Raw genomic sequence first — 21,695 nt, forward strand, 5'->3', positions numbered from 1 at the left:
GAAGTTTTTCTGCAGATATAAGATGGACAATAAAGATGCACACTCTCTTCTCATCTATAACGTTAGTGCAGCAACACTTTTTTTGCGTTGCAGAGCTCCTGAACAACTGTTCAGCTGTCTAAAATAAATAAGTATCTATAGTAAGATACTTTGGGGGTCCTTTGCTGACCCCTCCAAAATATCTTTTTTGTACTGAGATCTTTGTCTGCTGTAAGTAGATATTAAGGACAAGGCGTATTTTACATTTGTAATCCAAAACTGTATAACTAGCAGCCCAACTCTGCTTAGTGCTTTTTGAGCTAAATTTGACTGATGATAGTGCTGGACTGCCAGAATAAATGCTTGAATTTATAAATAGTCCATTTTTTTCCCCAACAGTTCTCATGGAATTTTTGAAATAATTTTTGAAATAATACTTTCTAAAAGTTATTAAAAAAAAGGCAGGGCTGGGGGGAGAGGATGAAAAGCAGTGTGACCCGTTAGAGGAAGGAGGTCTCTTCAAGGCCACCTTCTTCCTAGATCATAGTAAATGTTATGAGTATTTACAGATGCGATGACTATCTGCTGACCATCACTTTAGACCAAAGCTATGTTACGGAAAACCATGTAATACAGAATGGTGACATTCAGTATACTTTTTTCTGCTTGGTATTGTAGTATTTCTATTCATGCTTTAACAAAACTATTTTAAAGGGCCACTTTCTGGCTGCAGTTTAGTTAATTCAGATACTTCCTATGTGATTCAAATGCTTACATCATTTGGTTGTATTACTTTGACTCTAGTAGGCTAGTAGAGTGTTAATATTTAAATCAATTCATAAAGGTATTGCTCAAAATAGCATTTATATAAGGTGTCCTTCAGTCATTGCAACACTGCAGTTCTGTTTCTAATTCAAGCTTTGATATATTCTGTTCAACTTTCCAAACTATTTGGTTGGATTTCTAATGGGATTTTCACTCTAGAGATTTTTGCTTGTGTATGGTATAGGCTGATACCTTATTCGTGGAATACATATACAAAGTGCATTTTTATTTAGGGATTTATGCTATGCAACTTTTTCAGTTTGTTGTACTGTAAGTGTCCAGAATTTTTTATTTTGGTACTTAACAGCAAAATACAAAGTTGAAACTGGAGGTTGACTTTTTTTATAGCTGTTTCTATAATGCAAAAAATATTCTTCAGGTTTTGGGATTTTGTTTTTCATAATTTTCTGTGCAAAAGTAAGTAATGGCAAGGATGCCGAGTGATATACTGAAAATATGAAGCAGTTATAAAAGGTCTGACAATACTAAAATTTTCATTCCAGTGAGGCTTTTACTGCAACATAGTTCAAGCAGTCTATTAGGCATATCTACGGAAACAATGGGAAACAGTATTTGTATTATTTTATATTTTTAAGTTGTGAACTTTAAAGAAGCACCTTCTATAAATGAAATCCAAATGTTAAGTTTTTGAAATGTTGCTAGTGTGCTCCTGAAAACATAGTTATTGTAAGGGTGATATTCTTCTCATTACAGCAAATTTATAGTTAGCTTTTTGGAATACTTGAGTGAAATCATTATGTAGAACTTCGTCATTTTTCAAAATGTCTGGAAATTTTTCAAAATTTATTCCTCCTCCTCAAATGCCTCAGAAATATAAGTGTCACTGCAATACTTTATCTTGTCTGATTTATGTCCATTTCACCATACTATCTTGATTATTGTGGCTAGCACTATAAGCTTGCTTTCTGTATTTTTTTTATAAACCTATATATTTGGCCAGGTTGAATGACACTCTAGCTTATTTTGCACAATTTGTTAATCAGGCTATCAGTAGATCACTGAGCTTTGGAATGGACAAAGTCCTGTTGAAAATAAAGCCTGAAAAGCCATTTAGACTTTGGTAAATTATTTATTCACCATTGTAATTTTACAGATGAAATATGTTCTCATATATGTGGTTTTAAACCATTATTCAGAGCTCCCAGAAATTAATCTACTCATGTGAGTGATACTCAAAAAATATACAGTTGGCATTAACAGTAAAATGAAACTTGCATGCAGAAAAAAAGAAGACATAATACAGCATGTAAGGAGGATTTTTTTCAGTTTCCAGTCACATAACTTTCACTTGGAGCTTTTTTTCTGCTTTTATTTGATATTGTTTACTCTTTATGGTATTTAAAATGTTTCTGAGATGTAGGTAGCTTGCAGCTCACGTCATCTGCCCACCCGCTCCTGAACCTGAAGTATTCCCAAAATTAGATCATCCCTACGCCTTTTTTTTTTTTTTTTCAGGAAAGCAAATAAATACATTTGAGAACACCGCATAATACCTCTCCCTGCACTCCTCCGTTTTTAAATCCTTCACTCAATGATATCTAGACTAGGGGATGTCACTCTGCTCAGGACCTGACTGCCCAGCTTAGGAGTCCATCTGAGACATCTGAGAGCACACTGATGCCATTTTCAGTAAGAGTGGAATGGATGCAGTGATGCACGACCTTATCTCATCCCCCAGATAATCTGGATACTGCAGGATGCATACATTGATTCCTCAATTCAGACTATGAGATGAAGGACTGTTTTCAATACTATTTAGCACTGGCTGTGTTTTGAACACAGCTGTAATACTAAAAGCCAAACTGATTTTCATATTTGCTTTTTAAAACCAATAAACCCCCTAACAGCCTATCTACTACTGGAAGCTATAGTAAAGGATATGCTGCCAAAGCAGCAAAGTTATAATGATGTGAAAGTGCAAATCTAACTAGCTTTATTCAAGTCATCTGTAGGAGTGGCTATACCATGCCAGTCATTCTGTCACTCAAACTGATGGCACGACAATACCAAATACCAGAAAACTAATCTGAAAAAACGAAAAAGCAGATCTCACTAAAACCAACAGCAACTTCAGTTGGAATTTATTTTAGTAAATCTAGGATTTCATCCCTTTGGGTGAACGGTATTTGATTAGCATATGGCACAGCCACCACTGCTTGGGTGGAAAGGAAGATCAGAACTGCGTTTGGGTTAAAGGCTTTTTTAAATTTCTGCGTTCTTTCCTGTATTTTTAAAAGAAAATATTAATATACTAAATAGCTGTCTTGACTGAGGAAAAGGTGACTGGCTGCCAATCAGTTTAAGATATTCCCTGTACATTTAAATATTATTAGGAGGACCCCCTTAGCAAGATAAAATATATCCTGAACGTTTCTAGGAACTATAATTATATTCAGCAGCACAGGATTGTCAGCAGAGTCAGAGGAAGGAATGAAGGAAAGTTCAAAAGAGAGGAATGAAGAATTAGAACATGATTAGCATGCTACACTTGAAGAGTTTAGTGTCTCTTAATAGTAAAATCTGAGCAAATTCTGCATTGTTACCACAGTAGGCATTAACAGCTCTGTTGCTCTACATAGGAAGTAATGTGGCAGGAATTGAGTTGAAACACTATTACATTTTTAGATTAAAAAAGAATCAATAGTTTCAGCATAAATATATCAGCAATGACAGAGCTATGTTGAAGAGGTGAAAGAAGAATCCTTGTTCTAACTTAAGATGGGTGGTCACTTCTAGAAATAATGAAGAGTGATAATGTTGGGCTGATTATCTTTTCTTTTTGAGAGATGATTCCAAATGAAAAAAGTCATTGCTGTTTTAAAGAAGAAATTGTGAAAACTGTTCGTGTGCATGGGCAGGATGATAAACAGAATGGAAAATGTACGTGTATCATCTTTACATCTTCTGTGCTTAAGTATTAGGCTTTTGCTTTAATACACGCTGGTATCAGAGAGGCTGGCATCATCTCTGAAATATGTATAGTTTCTTTACATACTAAGGCTAGATAAGAAACAGATTTTTTTTTTCCTCTAGTGAGATTTTTACAAAGATCTGTCTTGGTGTAATCTGGAATGAGGAAAGCCATTTGAAATTTAGAAAGTTAATGGAACAATAATATTATTTCCTGCCCATCTTTATTTCTGAATATCTAACACTGTTTTGCTTTCATCTACCTGTGTAGTTTGGTTGTTCCTATAAACAGAATTCGGAAGTTTCATTTTTAATGATCAATACAATAATAATAAAGATAGTAATAAGAAATGCTAGTAGTTAGAAAAGCAAAAAACTACAAATGAAAAGAGATAAGACTTCTGAGAGCCTCCCATGTTTGATTCAGCAGTAGCAATAAATAAAAGGGTTATTAATTACCTTAAGTATATGCTAATAAAGGAAGAAATGTTCTATAAACTTTTCATTCTTGGCTACAGGCTGAATAAGTCAATTGTACTTTAATTTCAGTAATGTAAATAATGTAAATGGTCTGGGATTTTTTTATAATATTCCTCTTAGACCAACAGAAAAGTCATGTTCATCTTGCTCCTGAGGTTGTCTCACTGTCTGTCTGTCACCATAGTTGAGTTCCTGTTTTTAAGGGAAATCTCATAACCCTTTTATAACTCTAGCTTGACACTTAATTAGACTTTGCTGGTCTGATGAGGTAGCAGCAGTATTATGTCTGCATATCCATTTTGTATGAAATATTTAGTTATTATCCATTGTCAGCTACTTTGGCTTTTTGAGAAGAAGGAGCCAGCTAACAATTCTAACAGCTGCTTCAAACATCTAATTGCCTGATGCATACCTAACTCAAACCTAGATGAGGACATTGGTAAACATCCTTAAACATTTTGAGAGAAGTCATCTGAAATAATTGAGAGGTCTTGACAACTTATAGATAACTACCATTGTGGAAGTGTAAGTTTGACTTGTCATTCTAATTATAGCTAGCATTTGTCTGTAATTGGATCTTGCCCAATGGTAAATGATAGAGATAGCACAGAACACGACAGAATGATTTTACTATAAGTACTGAATACTGAACATTACATCAAGTACTATTGTTCCTACAGCATGGAATTATTTCCATAGAGCATAGTATGGAACTAGTTACCAAAGTATGTGTCTTTAAACTATATAGTAAATGCTGTTTAAATCATAATATGCAATACTAGATGCTTCCTGTAAACCAGCCAAATTTTTATATCATAAATTGCCTATGTATTTCTTACTTGTTATTTTCACTTGCTTTATAATGACTTTTTAATTCTAGAAAGCGTCTTTCTAGATTTGTCGACTTTTGCTCTTATTACTGTAGCCTTTGTTAGTTGAACCTATGAGATGGTACTACAATTTGTTGTGTTCAGAAGATTGAGGCTGTATATTTATAAAGGTAGTCTGTCCCTTGTCTATGCTTCATATGTTAAAAAGGAAATACTTGGCATAGTGTTTCAAGGGGATAATTGAGTTCTTAGCATGTAAATTGTTTTAACGGTTCTCTATTTTTGCTAGTCCTTGGTACACTGGGTCCTCCTGCATGTCTGGGACTCATTTATAAACTATTTAGAAGGGCATCTTTCTTTATAATATTTAGAAGGTCACGTCTTTCCTGGTTGACATTGCCAAATATTCACAAGTCAGTATATTTATTACCTTTTTGAAAAGAAAATTTCATGGAACTCATCACAGCATTGGTCACTCTTTGCCTGAGTGTAGAGATAGATGACTTGATTGTGTGTAGCGACAGCTTAAGCCAAACACTAGATCTGAATGACTCAAACTTAGTGAAATGTTAATAAAAGTGGCAGAAATGTATCTAGAATTCATATTTTGAAAGAATATAACAGCTTTATTGATCTTCCAGTTTGTTCTTTATGTTCGAATGGAGTAGCAAATAGAGTGTAAACTCTGAGGTATGTTGCTGTAAGTTGTAATTTGTACTATAATCATATTTAATAGCTGCATTTTTAGCTGTGCTTGATAGTAAGCTCAATGAAGAGGCAGGATGGGTGTTTCTAGGTCTCCATACTTAATGCTAGTAATTTTCTACACTGAGGGGAAACAAACCTGTATCTGGAATGGGATTTGTGGTATGCCCTAGATACAACGTTTTAAGAGAGCTGGGACCCAGATGTCTTGGTTTATGTAGCATCAGCTGTGAGACAAATTTATGTGATCCTGAGCCAAACATTAATCATAGTATAATTGATTTGATTTACTGATATAAGGCGAAGAAAGAATGTCCCTCTTCTACCTTGCAGCACAGGTATCTTATAATTCCAGATGTATTATAAAGAAGAACTGACTTTCTCTTTGCAGAAAAATAGTGAAAGATACCTAAAACACAAAGGTATCATCTGCAGTACACATTCAATTTTAAAGTTCCAGTAACTCAGTAGATAAAGCCTTAATATAATCACTGTTTGCCTTAAACCTCTGAGCAGCAGTACTCTCCAAAGAAGAGCAAAAGAAAGTAATATTAATTTCTCATGCACCTCTCTCTATTAGGAAGTTTATTCATTGAGCAGGTTTGGCCTATGAGACAGAGGATCGCTCAAAATTTTTAGAAATTTGGTGGTTTGAACAGTTCTCTTACCAAAATAAAGAAGTAAAAAAATTTTCAGAGGAGTTAAAAATTACAGAAAATTAGTAGGTGATAAATCATCGTTATCCAAGTTCTTTAGAGGCCTATGATGTGTTTTTAATTGTTTCTCATTTACTTTTATCCTTATACACTCTTTTCATAAATTAATTCTGATGGATAAATTTGGGTATAGTTTACTAGGAATATAAGATTTTTAAAATCTGACATATAAGTGATATGTCTTGTTTCAATTATGATATCTCTTAAATCAAATTTCTAATATAAATATTGTATTTATTGATAGGGAAAACAAATTTGAAGTGGATTAAATGAGCCACATTCACAGTTTTTTGTTAATAGAAATGGACACAGGAGATATATATGTGTATATGTGTGTGTGTATACATTCTGTGACTGTTTTAAATTTGCAATCCTGAAACACACTTTGAATCAAATATGGTCTATAGGTTAGTTGTTACAATATAAGATGGAATAATATGTCACTTTTTAATTATCCAGGATGCCTCCAGAAAATGGAAAAAGACACTGGATTCGATTGATCTTTGTTTATTTTCATTCACTATAAGATAACTTAAAGTCTACTTCACTTTGAAACTTTATTTTCCAACAAATATTTTGCTAACAAAGAAATCCAGCTTTTGTTAGTGCCTGTGTCAGTGGTGACACTGATGGCATGCAAAATTATTTTGACTAAATACACAATGATCATTAGAGGGAGAGGCTACACAAGCTCATATCTTTCAAACACTTTTGAAATCCCAGAGGGATTTCTAAACATTTCAGAAAATACATGGTTTAAAGTCAGTGAAACAGCCAGAGTAGAACAAAGTGTACACCAAAAATTCCATTAAGGCTTATAATCTGGACGCTTGGAAGACACCTGAACATGTTTAACAGCACATAATTAAGGTTGTGTAAATAGAAGGCTTTGGGGGCAAGTTGCGTTGCCAGCAAAAAAAGAAGAAAAATATACTAAAAATGAATGGTGTCTGGATCAAACCAAATGAACTTACCTATGCTGCTTTGATGCAAAAACACCAAGATCCTGTTTTAACTGTACTGCTATAATCATGTGCCAGTGTGATATGAAACTAAGTAGCATATAAGTATAGGTAACCTAGTTCTGTTCAGTTCTTCAGTTTCCAAATCCTCTATTAAAATTTGTATCCTATATCCATGAGACTTCTCTGAACAGTACATACTATCTGAGGATTATTTAAGGATTGAAAACTTTAAGAAATTTTTGGGAGTCATGTTACGCTGGCAAAAAATGATCAGTGACATTAATGAAGTTGTCAAAACTTGACAATAACGAGTCAATAGGAAATATTGAGTTCCTAGAGCAAAAATACAAAAAATGTTTTTTTCTCAGCTGTTAGTTTTTTTTCTCATGTGTGTTACAAAAATTACAGTTGAGTATACAGTCACTTACTTCAAATCTATTTTTTCTTGGTATTCGAATATCTGATAGTGGGCAAGAACTTAATCAGTTTGAAGCAGATCTTGGGTTTAGAGATGTACTTTTGAATGATATTAGTATTACCTGACTTAAAAAATCTGCTAGGGGTTGGTGCAGAAGGCCTGACCCGGGCAGCAGAGAGCTGGCTATGCAGTGAAGTGGTACTGACAGCTGCCAACACATGGAGGAAGGTGTAGGGCGCTTTGGTGTGAGCTTTGGGAAGCAGGAAGGAGCTGAAGAGGGGTAGGCTTGCTGAGGCCAGAGCAATCTTTATTCTAACATGGCGAGTAAAGAAGTTTAGGATAGGCAGCGTAGGTTGCGATATCAGAGGGATCTGGGAAACTGAAGGTTGTAGTCTGGGGATTAAGATAGGCCTGGCAGTTGGACCCTCATCTAAAGTGGTCAAGGTTGATCAAAGGCCTGCTGAAAATTTACATTACCTTTTGAAAAATGTCTCCTACTTCCATTTATTACAGAGTTACCAGGCTGATTATTTGTTTTATTTTGTATTTATGCCTTAGTTGCTTTCCTACCATAGGTAGCATGTTATTGAGAGAAAAAAATGTGTGTTAGCTGAATAAGGGAGATAAATGGGGAACAAAGGCACCTCTTGTATCCTGTTGCTGACATGTTCCATCTTCCCTCCTGAGGAAGGATATCCACTAAAAAGGATAGGTGACAGTTGTATTTGCTGTTACAAATAGCTAGGTAGATGCTAGGTGTGATCACCCAGACTGACAGATACTGAAGAGGCACAGATAACATCCTCTTTAGCTTTAGAAGTCATACAGGTCTTAGGCATAAAGCTACAGTACTTTAAGATAACTTCTCCAGTGTGAAATATTTCTAGAACTAACGTGTTCACTCCTAGCAACAATAGCACTCCACATTTCTAAATAATGATGTAAGATATGTTAGTCATACTGTTTGCAATTTTAATTAGGAAACTGGTTATCATATTTAAGTTGTATATTTCATTAAAGTAGGAAATGGTCAGTTAATAAAAGTGTCTTAAGTACTTTAAGCCTAGTGCTATTTCTGAACAGAATAATAGCTTTTAATTGTAGCAACCAAGAGAGACACAATTTTCCATGAGATATTAAGCATTAGATTTTAGGAAACTTCTAACACTGATTTGAACAATTACTTGGACTCGTGTGAAGATGCACAGATTCATGTGTATTTACCATCCCGCCATATCACTATACTGTGGCAGAGGAAGTTCACTCAGCTAGGCAGAACAGTTTCCTATTTTGTTTTCGCAGTAATTTAACTCCACAGGCCAAAATTTAAATAAATGGATGTGAGCCAGCTGGGTAGCCAGGTGTAGTATCTACCAAATGGGAATGAAGGTGCTTGATTTAAACTAAGAGGAGCAAAAGACAAAAGAAAAATAAAGAACAAAACTTTGAAGGTACAGTAGAATAGTTTCTAGTTACTCCTGTGTTTTCTTGACTCTCGTTCCTTTAGGATAGATGAAGCAATTCAGTTTCATTGTTCCCTGAGTATCTCATGAATATTTCAGTTCCAAATGGTTGAATGTTGTTTTTATTAGTCCATTTAGATTGCAGCACAAATATATTTTCCTGCATGTGGCTGAGATTTGGAATTAGGGAATATTTGTAGCATGAGGCAATAAACAAAAAGAAATGCAGAGTGTTCAGTTCAATACAGTTGTAACAACTGAGTGCTTTTTAAAGTTCACACTTGCAGTGCTTCACAGATCAGAGATTTGACCTACCATACCTTTTATTTTATATTCATTTATTGCCAATAGCACTCTCTACTTCCCTCACCCTGAAAAGCCATCAGACTGTGGGAGAAAGACAATTCTGATACTCTATTTCTTTTTACCCTTCCGGTGCAGTGTTCTTATTTCTTTTCTTCAGCTGTCCTCAATGTACAAGTAGACATCCTTGAAAAGAGCAGTTCTACTGGACTGTCAGCAAGAATCATTTGTAAAGCATATTCCTCATGCGTGAGATGTGTCAGTTATAAAAATGTAATCCTATACAAAAAAGTGGGCTAGTTCCCTATGGACATATCAACACATAGATCCCTGTCCCAAAGAGCTTATAACCAGAATTGTTAACATACCAATGTTTTAAAAAAAAAAAAAAAAAATCTGTTATATATCTGATACAAGACTGGTCAATTTGTCTATCCATAGCTTTCTTTTATTTTCTCTCTTGTTTTTTTTACTATTTTTTGAACTATTATCCATTTGTTAAGTTGGTGAGTTTTGGTCCTTTCATAACTAAGGCAGATAGGAGTCCTCAGATTTTCTTTCAGACTAGATTTCCCCAAATGTGTTGCAATGAATAGGAACTATCACAATGTGATTTCCAAAGAAGGCCTGTTTTAAGGTATTTATATTGTTACTGAGAGGTAGGGTAGTACAAGGAACAAACTTCCTTGTGTGGTGCAGCCTGCTAGAATTTAGCCCAGAGCAGTATATGTTAGGTACTGGCACTCAGTCTAAATAATCAGGTTACAGAAAGGAGGAGAAGATTCCTAAAGGGTGGTTTTAGCAGTGGAGATGTCAGGTAACGACAAGACCCAGAGGCCAGAAATTGATAGATACTGTTCCAGCATCCAGAGATATCTATGTTGCTTCTAGAATTTCTTCTGGGTCAATTGAACCTAATTAGGTTGTTGATGGATTGCTTGGTTTGCTGTGTCGACCTTGCTCCCCTTTGGGGTTTGTCTCTGATTCCAAGGAATTAGAACACCTTTGTCTTGTACTAGTATAAAATATTCTGTGAATTTCCCTTGAGATTTATGCACAGAATTCTTTGGTAAACAGTCTTCACCCATCCTCCTGATCTTTTATGCACACAGTACACTGGCCCTAGGGACTCATCATATTACACACCAAGCAGCATCTGTTGGAAAATCAGAACTAAAATTCACAGTGTTGCTGTCACCGAGAAAAAAAAGTCATGCAGGTTTTAGTATGTGCATGCATAAGCTAATTCTTTAGGAAAAGGGCCTTAAGCCATAGATGTAAGAAAGAACATCAATGGAATATTGTTACTGGCAATCAAATCAGATGTCTCTGAAGGGTGTCCAGCCATGTGCATTGGAAAGAACATTATTCTTTCCTTATTTCTTTTGCTGGCACAAGCAGCAGTCCGCTGATTTTCAGATAATTAAGGATTGCATGATGAAGGCAACAGGCATATTATTTGATAGAAAGGCTGAGATGAAGGTGCCAGCTAAGTCCAGAAGATTCTGTAATTTGATGTGACTGCTGTCAGGAACGCAAACTTGCTGAAATTAGATCTACTGGCTCCACCAGAGTAGTTGGTGAAGTGAAAAATGTACATGCAGGGCTTAGATGGGTTTCCTGAAGTCACTGGTTGTATGTTTTTGTACATCACTGCAGGGCTAAGGAGTACAGTATTAACCTTCTGTGTACCAGAGCTGATGATTTACATCTGATGAAATTCTAAAGCCTTGATGGCTTTAGCCATTTTGGAACCTGATTGCCAAACAAAAACAAAACTTACACCTTTCAAAAACCTTGGCTGTTTGCATCTTTTATTGGTCTTTCAGCACTGTAAGCAGAGGATACCTAACTGACAAGTAACAAGAGATCAAAAGAATATGATTGTGCAGGAAATTTGTGATCACTGTTTTATGCATCTAATTATTCTGAGAGAAAATACCTGATGCTGAAGGGTATATAATAATTCTTTTTGTGCAAAAAACCTGCCCAGTTGCCTCCGTATTCTCCTCCCCTTCTCTTGTACATACACACCTGGAAGTAGTGGAATGTCAGCCATGTAGTATGTAGACCTATCTGACCCAATCCCCTGCCGCTTAATTGTACAAATCCAATCCAAAAATTTAGGACATTCTTTCTGCACTGCTCCGTGTTCTATGGTTTCAAGTTAGCAGGATAAGCTATAGGACTGTCAAAGTAAGTCAATAAGCTTATAGGCCAAGGGTGCAACTGAAGAGAGGAATATGTCTGTTTTATTGGTGCTGGTTTTGTTCTGTAGGTATCTTTCTTCTGATGCTAGACTAGGACCTGGCAGAGCGATTGAGACCACTCCAGAACAGTCACTGTGTTCTGGTAGCTGTTAATTGCTTCAGCCTTGGCCTATATTCAGCTTAACGCTTTTAGAAGCAAAACGCCCCTTCTTACTTTCCTAGTGTTCAGTTCTATGGCAGCTAGTTTCTCGATTCGAGTTCATTGGCATCATTTAAAGAGTAGATCCTCAGTCTGGCTGAAAGCAACAAACTGAAACTCACTCCGGACAAGTAATGGGCAATGGCATTGGCCATGCAGTGTAGCTAGTGTACACAGCACTGAGCAATGAAAAGCAAAAGCTCAGGCCGATTATGACTCCCTGATTTGAGGGAAAAATTATAGTGGAATTTACAGTTTGCTTTCTTGCCTGGTCCTGGCTTACTACAGATATGTGACATTCTTTTCTCAAAACTACTGGTAAAACTCAACACCTTGTGGACTGTCTGCTAGGAGTCTAGAGCCTGACTATTTACTTAATCCACATATGCTTTGATGTTGATACTGCAGGAAATTAAAATGTTCAAATATTTCATTAATTATTAATATGCACATTATGATTTACAAGAAGCTCACAGTTTTCATTGCTGCGTGCAGCAACATTTAATTATTAAAAAAAAGTTTCAAACAAAATGATAAACTAATTTCTGTGAAATTCAGTGATATGTTCTGAGACTGACTGAAACCAAAAGGAAAAAAGGAAGAGAACATATGTATTTTTTAAAACTTCATGCAGGTGATTCCTTCAGCTGGGGAGGAAGGGAAATGTCAGCGTGCAAGGGATACCATTGCTCCATGAAGCTATGAGGGGAGGACTTAAAAAAAATTTGGAAGGCAGACTGGAAAAGTACGGTAAACTGCCCATTAACTGCCTAATTACTAATCCTCTGAGTTGCATACAGCTACAGACTTAATGAAGGCAATGAAATGTGTTCAATTTGTATCTAAGGTAATTACAGCAATACTACAATTTTCCAAATATATTAATTTTATTAATCTTAGGTATGCTAATGTGCATAGAAAATTTGTAGAATAAAAGCAGTGACAAATGGGATGAATAAAATATACTAATATACCATTTCAACTAGTGCAAATATTTGCTTTAAGAACCTCTATTTTTACCCTAAAATTCATTTGCAAGTGGTTTACTGAAGCTAACACTGTTACACAGGCATGTACATATGTCAAATCAACACTATGGAACTTAAATGTTTGTAAGATTAGACCTGATTTCCTTCTGATTAGTTGGAATGTAATTCAAGAATCCAGTCTTACAGTTACATAGACCAGCTACCTATCAATGAAGCTTAGATGTTATAGAAAAATTGACTATTCTATATCACTGCATGTCTTACAAATGGCATGTTTTATTAAAACAGGCCATTCCAACAGAGTTTTTTGCTTTCTCTTTTGTCTTCTGTTGTTTTGTTGTTTTTTTTCTCTTTTTACAGCACGTTTGCTTTCCTTTAAATCAGTGTGTATTCAGACTAGGCTTTTGCGTGTACTCTTCTGACAATCTATGGATCTCCCAAAATCATAAGGCATGCACATTTATGCAGTAAGGATAATTTACTAGAATACAGGCTTCTAGCAGGAAGTCTGACTTTCATTGTAACAAGTGCCAAACTTCTTGTCCAGGGTGGTAAAAATGTTCAGTCACATGTTTTCCCCCCCCACTCCCCTTCTGAGGCTTCTAGATGTAGAAGACTATAAAACCAGATGAATGTGGCTGGAATTCTGTATTATTTTCAAACAGTTTCTGGGGATTAGGGAAGATGCAGGTTCCCAGGAAAGGAGGGCAGTATTAATTAGCTCATGGGGTATACCTTTGCAATACTTCCATCTCTATTCTGTGGCTATCTCCATCTACGATTCTTGAAAGGACGGTTGTCAGGTCCAGACCCTAATTTATTCCTACAGTTGTTGTAAAACAAGAATTATTCTTGATTATAGAACAACAGCTAATGAAAAAAGAAAAAAAAATAGGGAAAAAAAGGCTAATAAACATAGAAAGCCTAAAAAGAATGTTGTTCAAGCGTTCTGATTAGGTAAATAGTCTATTAACGCTGAAGACCTAGCTAGATAGTTCATTAAACCGTGTATTTTTTAACGTTGCTCTGGTTAGGTATTCCACTGAGGCAGATGAATTCAAACGTGGCTGCAGGCTTAAGAATATTTAGAACTGGTGTCCATTAAACTGACAAGCAACTTGCCAGATGGAGCCAATAGAAACAACCCTTCTCCTGACAACTGTAAATGTTGCACAAAGATTAGAATAATGAGACTGAGCTGCTGCACTGGCTGTAGCAGAGTTCTGAGTTTCCATTTGAAGAAGGTTCCTGTGTATGTTACGACAAATGTCTCTTTATCACTCTGTGAAGATCTGTAGACTGCAAAGAAATGAAAAGTGGATAACCTGGGTTATGAAGTTAGAATGCCCAAGTCAGTAGTAAATATCACAAATTAAGATATTTTAGTTATTATCCATATTCTTGATTTCATGGTTGTGATGTTTTATTATATGAAAAATTTGTGACACACTGAGAAGCAGATCTTGGTGAAGTATTATTTTATGAAGTATTCAGGCAGAACTGATGAAATCACATTCAAACAGAAAACTTAAATAAAAATTTAAGTTTTTCATTATTTCAGTCTTCAGAAGTAAGCTACATTTTTTTCATAGGGAAACACATAATCTTTTCTATTTCATTGTTAATGGTGACCTCAGAGAAGAGGCAGCCTATTGGAAATCTATTTGGATTGAATTTAGGCAAGAAAAGTAAATTCTGACTAGAAAGTGGGCTTTTCAGTGAGAAATGTCTAAACAAACATACGTATGTTCAAAGGAACCCATCATAACATAACGCTGTTATGAGCAATATGGGAATGTAGGCAAGCTATTTAATATAACATAATTATTTTTAACATTGCTTAAGTCTTTGTTAATGTTTGTTCCCTAACATAGTTGTATTTTAATTGCTCTTACTTCAAGCATTACCATAATGGGCTTTTTCTCCTCATTCTTTTAAATTCACTGTTTATTTTTCTTCTCTTTGCATATGATACGTATATTAAAATACTAACAGATAAAGTTGTAATCCTAGCAGTGCTGTTTTAAAGACAGGCTACATAATGCCTGGTCAGCAGGAAAACACCTTTCTTGTTATAGGTACAGATGACTTGTATTTTTATATTACAAAAATATAAAAAAGTAAAGAATTTATCTATTGCCCTGAGAGAATAGGTAGTACTGAGGTATGGATTTATGATCTGTGTTTGAAATATAGTCCACTGACCGTGGTGTAAATCATAATACCTCCATTAAATCTGTGTAGTTAAATTAGTACACAGTCAATGAAATTGAAATCAGAATTAGGTTCAGCCTACACATTACTTATTTAAATCCCTTCATCATTATTTTTAGTTTCTTATCTAGACCCATCTAAAATCAGTTATGTGGCTGCATATTGAAAGTAATGACTGGGGTTTTCTGGGCACTGAGATAATAAAATTAATAATTGAGTACACCAAAAATATGAACAGTTACAAATGTTGTGTGTTAGAGCCTAAAGTGAAACAGTGAATGAGGTCTTCTGCTATTAGAACGATTTTATAGCGTAATGCTTGCAGGAGAACTAACGCTTACAAATGGACTTAAATGCTCCCTGCGGAGGTCTTGCATATATAGGGTATGGTATTGCATATGTCCTAACAGAAATGTAATTTAACTGCCTGTGATACTCAAAACTGGGTTTAGTTGAGCTTCAATACAGATGAAGCATTTCATATGAAATTACCAGGTATGGTACCTACCCTGGTAGGTACAGGGTACACTACTCCGAGTGGTCCCACATAGAAAAAATGTATTACCTCTTGTCTAGATCCCTGAATTCAAATTTATGATGAGCAGTTTAATAAAGGTATCTCTAAGTGTGTTTACTTTACATTTATGAATCTTATTTGGTGATCCTGAAGGAGAGTGCCTATTACACCTAATCTAAAAGTAAAGGCTGGAACTAGTAGCTGTTATACTCTTTACAATAACAACTCGTCTCTCATTTATGCAGGCTTCATCTGCTGTCCCTCAGGTAATGTACTTGGCTCCAAATTCAGAGCGCTGGATAACTGAGACAGAACTCTAATAACTGAACCTTTAACGATGAGAAAGTAGTAATTTTGAAGTCATATATGCAGTTAAATATGGTGGGCCAGTTTCTTTGTTATGCCCTCTGTCTTTATATAACGGAATTAATATGAAATCTAACAGCATTCATTTTTATTTATAGGCCTCCATGCCTGCAACCTCCCCCCAGTGACTTTCACATTAGACTTGCTCCCTGGAGCAGCTTTCTGTCGGCTTCCAAAACTGCAGCATAAAGAGAGTTCTTGAAGATACTTCTGATGGTAATTAGGATTTCTTACAACTATCATTTTTAAGGTGAAAGTACAGATCTTACTGATTGTTCAGCACATTTACTAGTCCTGCCTGTTTGTTATTTGTTTATCAATTATTTATTGCCTTGTTACTTTAAAAAAAGAAAGAGAAATAGGTTCCTGACCATCATAACCATGCCTCATTTGCATATAGAAGAGCCTTATTCAGTTCACCGGTGAAATTCTCTTCCTTTGCAGAGAAAACAGTGAAAACTTTCCTACTTGTGTTTCTGGAACTGATGACCGTGATAATATGTCCAGGACTCCCTTCTCAGTTAAAAGAACATTAAGAAAGGGTCCCGTCTGTTACTTTTTACATCATATGGGAGTTGAGCATTCCCAGATCAAATGTCATTAATGTGATGAATAAAAGGCCAACTTTGTGCTATATGCACAATAGAGGCTTTTTGATGCTCTACATAGTCTCTATAAGAAATAAACTAGTAAAATGAAGAATGGGATCAGTTATACTTTTGACTGTACTTTTGGCTTTCAGAACTGTGCAAGTCAATATCCATAAATCGCTTAAGAACCACCCAACAAGCAAAAGTGAAATTAGTTGAAGTATGTTTTAAATAAATTAAGGAGAAGAGACAGAAATACCATTTTAAGCAGTAGTGATCTAATATATACAAAATTTTCTCAATCTGAATGCCTCCTTTAGTAAAAATGGTGGCTCCCAATAATCTTTGATCTTTCCCACTAGACAATATCAATACATCTGGTAATATCTCAGTGTCGTATTTGTTAATATTTTTTATATGCTCTATTATAATAATTTCCAAAGGTATCCTTATTAATCAGAAGTTCCTTTGTTCAGCTGTTAGACATAGTACTGATAGATGTGTATTAAGATATGTTTTATTAGGCATCATGGGTTTGGCTGGTCTGAATGTTTATTGGAAAGTGATCTCTAATTGTATGATAGAATAATATGTATTTTCAGTGAATTTATCTGGTATTATTTTAATTAACCTTTGTCTCCTTTTGCTTGAATATTTATTGTAAACAAGTGCTAGCCTATTTCCTCCGCAAAGCAGCCTCTCTGAATATAAGTTACTTATCATTTCTGCCGAAACCTTTGCTTTATAAATAGGAAAAATTTTCTTTCCTATGGGTATTCACAATATTTTTAATTGTATTCATGAGTATTTGGAACTGTTCGACTCTCTTGTTTGGATAATAACATTTGGGGCTTTTCATTCGTGTCTATAGAATAGTTTGTGTCAGTACTTTCCACATACATTTGTGAGACTTTTCCCTACCACAAAGATTTTTGCAAATAGCGCTGACTTACCTGAGTAAGCAAATGAAGGAGCCCTTAATGAAGAGGAAGAAATGAACAGCTTTTATTTTTAAAAATATTTCTGGTCTTCCTTTGGCCTAAAATCTACCTCGTCCAAAGTGTTACTGCATCCTGCTGTAACATATTTTGCTTCCCAGTGCTTTGTTCAATAGTTAGTGTCAACAATCTGTTTGATCAAGGTTAAATCAAAAGAAAATGATTATGATATTTGATGACAAACCAATAAATTTTGTAAATTAGACCAGTGTTGTATATTGGGAATTCCTATACCTAAGCTTCTTTTTGAGGTACAGATTTCTAAATAAAAATAGGCTGCCTTTTTAGAATTGCTGAAGTCAATCTGAGTTGCAATTAAAGAGCAGCACCAAAAATCAACCAGGATACTGATGATGAATGAGTATGCCTCTAGGTAGTCAAGTATTGGGCTTAAGTTATTTGGAAATTCAGGGAAGTATTACATTAATGCTGCTTGTTCAAGTGGTATGTAGTGACCCAATTTTGCAAGAAGCCCACTGGAAGTTAATGTGATATATATGCCAAGGTACCTGACTTTCCTCTAAATAGACAAGAAGCTCCTAAAGCTCTTTGAAAAGAAATATATAACATCTCGGTTTTAGTCCAACTTAGTTGTATATATTAGTTTTATTAACACAAAAACAAAATCGAATTCACAGGCTAAAGTACAATGTGTTTATTTATACTTTCTGAACCATAAACTGAATAAGTATCTACTTTTCAAGAAGTTTTCAATAACGGGACGATAAAATTAAATTGTGCCACACGTTTTCTGTATGTCATTCTTCAATCCAATGAAACTATAATGTGTTGTGGCAAGACTTGGTTTCATTGTGATTGCGTGGCATTCTTGGCAACTTTTCACTCAGTGTGCTTTTATTAGAACTGATAAATCAATGAAAATCCGTAAACAGTTTCTACTGATCCTATTTTGATCTGTGCAAATCTGAAATGTGAACTTAATGGGTCACAAGTCCTGTATTTGCTCCACAGCGAAAACTCAGTAAAAAGGAAGCTAATGAACAATGCAAAAAAATGGAAAATGTGTAGATAACCTCCTAAACTCAGATGATAAATATTCCTGACAAATTCAGTATGACTTTGAAGGTTAGCATAAAGCATTATGCCTGACTTGAACAGACAAGCAAGAAACCTTGCACACTGTCTTGTAAAATGAATAACATAATAAATTACAGAGTAGCAAATGAATGGTTAATGACTCAGAAAATTTGACTGACAAACACATGGAGCATGAATAAGAGAGAGATGAATCTTAAGAGCACTGTATTAAGTTAGGTAAAAGAGCACAGAGCCACTGTTCCACTTTTATGCATGTGTTCAACTTACCTGGCCTCAAGAACCTGTTTTGAAATGCAGAAGTTTCTGTTACTATTTTGTTTTCAACTTAGCTCCCAAGGAGGGTGTTGATCAGGCTTTATGAATTCATCCACAATATTCATGGTTGTTAAAACAGAAGAAAAAAATAGAGATAAAATCCCAGCTCCACTGAACAAAATTCCCTCCACTTTCAATAGTATCCAGAATTTCTCCCTCTGATATGCAGCTGTGCAAGCAAACTAGCATTTTGATTTCAGAATTGTAAGCGTAAACATCCAAAAATATGGATGCAAGAAAGCTCTTATATATACTGATCTGTTAGGCTCAGACAGACAGAGCTCTATTTTTAGAATTTTTTAAAAGATCACTTGAGAACTCAGCACATCCAATACATTAACCAATTGTATTTCCCTTAAGTATGAAGGACACTTTCAGCATTTTGTACTTTTAAGTTTTATTCATAAATGTGTACACATGCTGCAGTTCACAAAGAAATGAGGCAACCTAAGCAGTTTCTTAGGCCTGTTGTCAAAAAAAAAAAAAAAAGAAAAAAAGAAAAAGAAAAAAATAAAGGGAAAAAGAAACGAAATAAAAGAATTCAAAGCAAGAAACTGTCAGAGCCCTGATGAGCCTTAATGTCCCTGACCATTCCTGGGACCCTCCACCTGCCCTCCCTGCCCGGGAGCCCCTTTTCAGCTAAGTCTCTGCCTGAGCTAGGTCATAGCTGTGCCTGTCCATCCAGCCTCGTCTCCTGGATGGACCTTGAACCTGCGTTGTAGGTAGCCTGCCTCCTGAATGGGCCCCTCGTAGGCACATTGTAGCTTGTCTCCAGCCCTGTCTCCTGGATGGACTTTAGACCCGTGTTGTAGCTTTGTGTCCAGCTCTGTCTCTGGCCCCATCTCCTGCTTCTTGACTGGACGCTCCTGTTGAACCCTGGGCCCTGGTTCATCACATGACATGTCTGGGGCTGTTGATGGACCCTGCTACCAGTACCTCACTCAGACTACCCTGTTCAGACCCTATGGGATGCTGCCCATCAGTAAGGGCATGGTCTGTGCTGGGGTCTCCATCATCTCCCAGCTTGCCTAAAGAAAGAAAGAAAATTTGAAAGAAAGAGAGAGAGCTCTTTCATGAAACCAAAGATGAAAACTAGAACATTCTATCGTAGTAGGCCTATTGTTAATGTAATAGATTTGTAGAACTCATTGCAGAGTAACACAAAATATATGCCATTTTGTTACATTAATTTAATACACTGAAATTCTTTAAGTTAGTATATTACCAAAATAATATACTTATAAAAAGTATGAACTTCAACGGAGCCATAATTTTACCCCAAATGATTGCATTTCAGATGCTTAGTTTAAAAGGGCCATGTACCGCTTTAACTGACATCAGTAGGAAAGTTTCTGCATGACCTATTATTGTGCTCCCAAGTAGGCCTCATTTCTACTATAGTATTTATTGGTTACTTTGGTGAAACACCTGGAGAACTTCAAGTGAATCAAGACTATACTACATGATTATAGTAAATGATAGTTTCTGCTCCGACAAATTTACAAACAAAATATTGAGACAGAGGGCTGAGGAGGCAGAAGGAGAGAAAGTAAAACACCTGCAATAATGGCGTGTCTTAGTTTTGATAAATTAGCTCTTTAGGTGGATTATTGTGAAGATGGAGCATCAGATGGAAAAACTAAAAGTTGAATATGAAGGGGGATAACGAGGTGGCTTTGAGGATTTTAATAAAGGTTCTCCCATATAGAAGGACCAGACGAGAATACATGAGGATGCTCTTAAGAAAAGCCTTCTAAAGAGGCTGGTAAGGTTTACAGAAAATTTGTAAAATTAAAAAAGAAATCTGCTAATGCATTAACGTAATGGCTGTATGAGTAGAGAAGAAGGTGAAGGACACTGGATGTAGCAAGAAACTGGCATTGCTTTGGTGGAAGAATGAAAACCTGCAGAAGAAAGATGAACCATAAAATAAACCAAATGGCAGCATTTAAAAGGATTTGGAAAGACCATAAGAGCAGTAGTAAAGATTGTGTTTGTCCAGATGCAGAATGGCAGCTCTAATAAGGTTGAACGTTGATAACACTGAGCAGACAAGTGATGATTTACTGATGGGCAAGCTGTCTGGATGACAGCAGAGGGTTAAGTCAAAGATGAATCTCAGATCATGACTCAGAAAGGTGAGAGACATGACAGTGTGTTTGTAGAGAAAAAGGTGCGAAGGAAGAGTTTGAGAGGGAAAAATTTAGGACCTTGGCTTTGGCCATGTTGCATTTCAGATGACTGCTGAAAGTCCAAAGGAACTACAAGAAAGACAGTTTGGTATTTGAAAGGTAAGAAGAGTGTCTGTGAGGGGACAGGTCAGAAGGATCTGATTTTAGAAGTCTGGGGCCTGAAGATGAAAAAGAATTTGAAGGAATTACCTGAACAAAATAGCGCGCTCTGGCTTAAAAATGCCTCACCAGCCACAGAGCTAGCATTTTTTTGCTTGACAAGAAAGGCAGGTAGCATCTGACACCTCTAGCATCTTTGATGAGTAAACGATAAACCTTTTCAAAGACAATAGCTTACAATATACAATGACTAGAAATTTTGTCTGTGTTGCTCGCACTTTGTGCATAACAAATTATTTACATGTTGTGTTAGGACTGTTAGGGCTATCTCT

The 21,695-nt window shown here is 35.7% G+C and overlaps 1 long non-coding RNA gene across 1 annotated transcript in view; it reads left to right on the plus strand.

Annotated features, from left to right (window-relative positions):
• Positions 1-21,695, plus strand: part of LOC138067173 (uncharacterized) — a 60,172-nt gene that overhangs the window by 12,939 nt on the left and 25,538 nt on the right. The window contains exon 2 of the long non-coding RNA XR_011140938.1: positions 16,209-16,326. This is a non-coding gene — a long non-coding RNA (uncharacterized lncRNA). The remainder of the gene's footprint in view (positions 1-16,208; positions 16,327-21,695) is intronic.

This window comes from Struthio camelus, chromosome 4 (assembly GCF_040807025.1).
Source record: "Struthio camelus isolate bStrCam1 chromosome 4, bStrCam1.hap1, whole genome shotgun sequence".
NCBI lineage: Eukaryota > Metazoa > Chordata > Aves > Struthioniformes > Struthionidae > Struthio > Struthio camelus.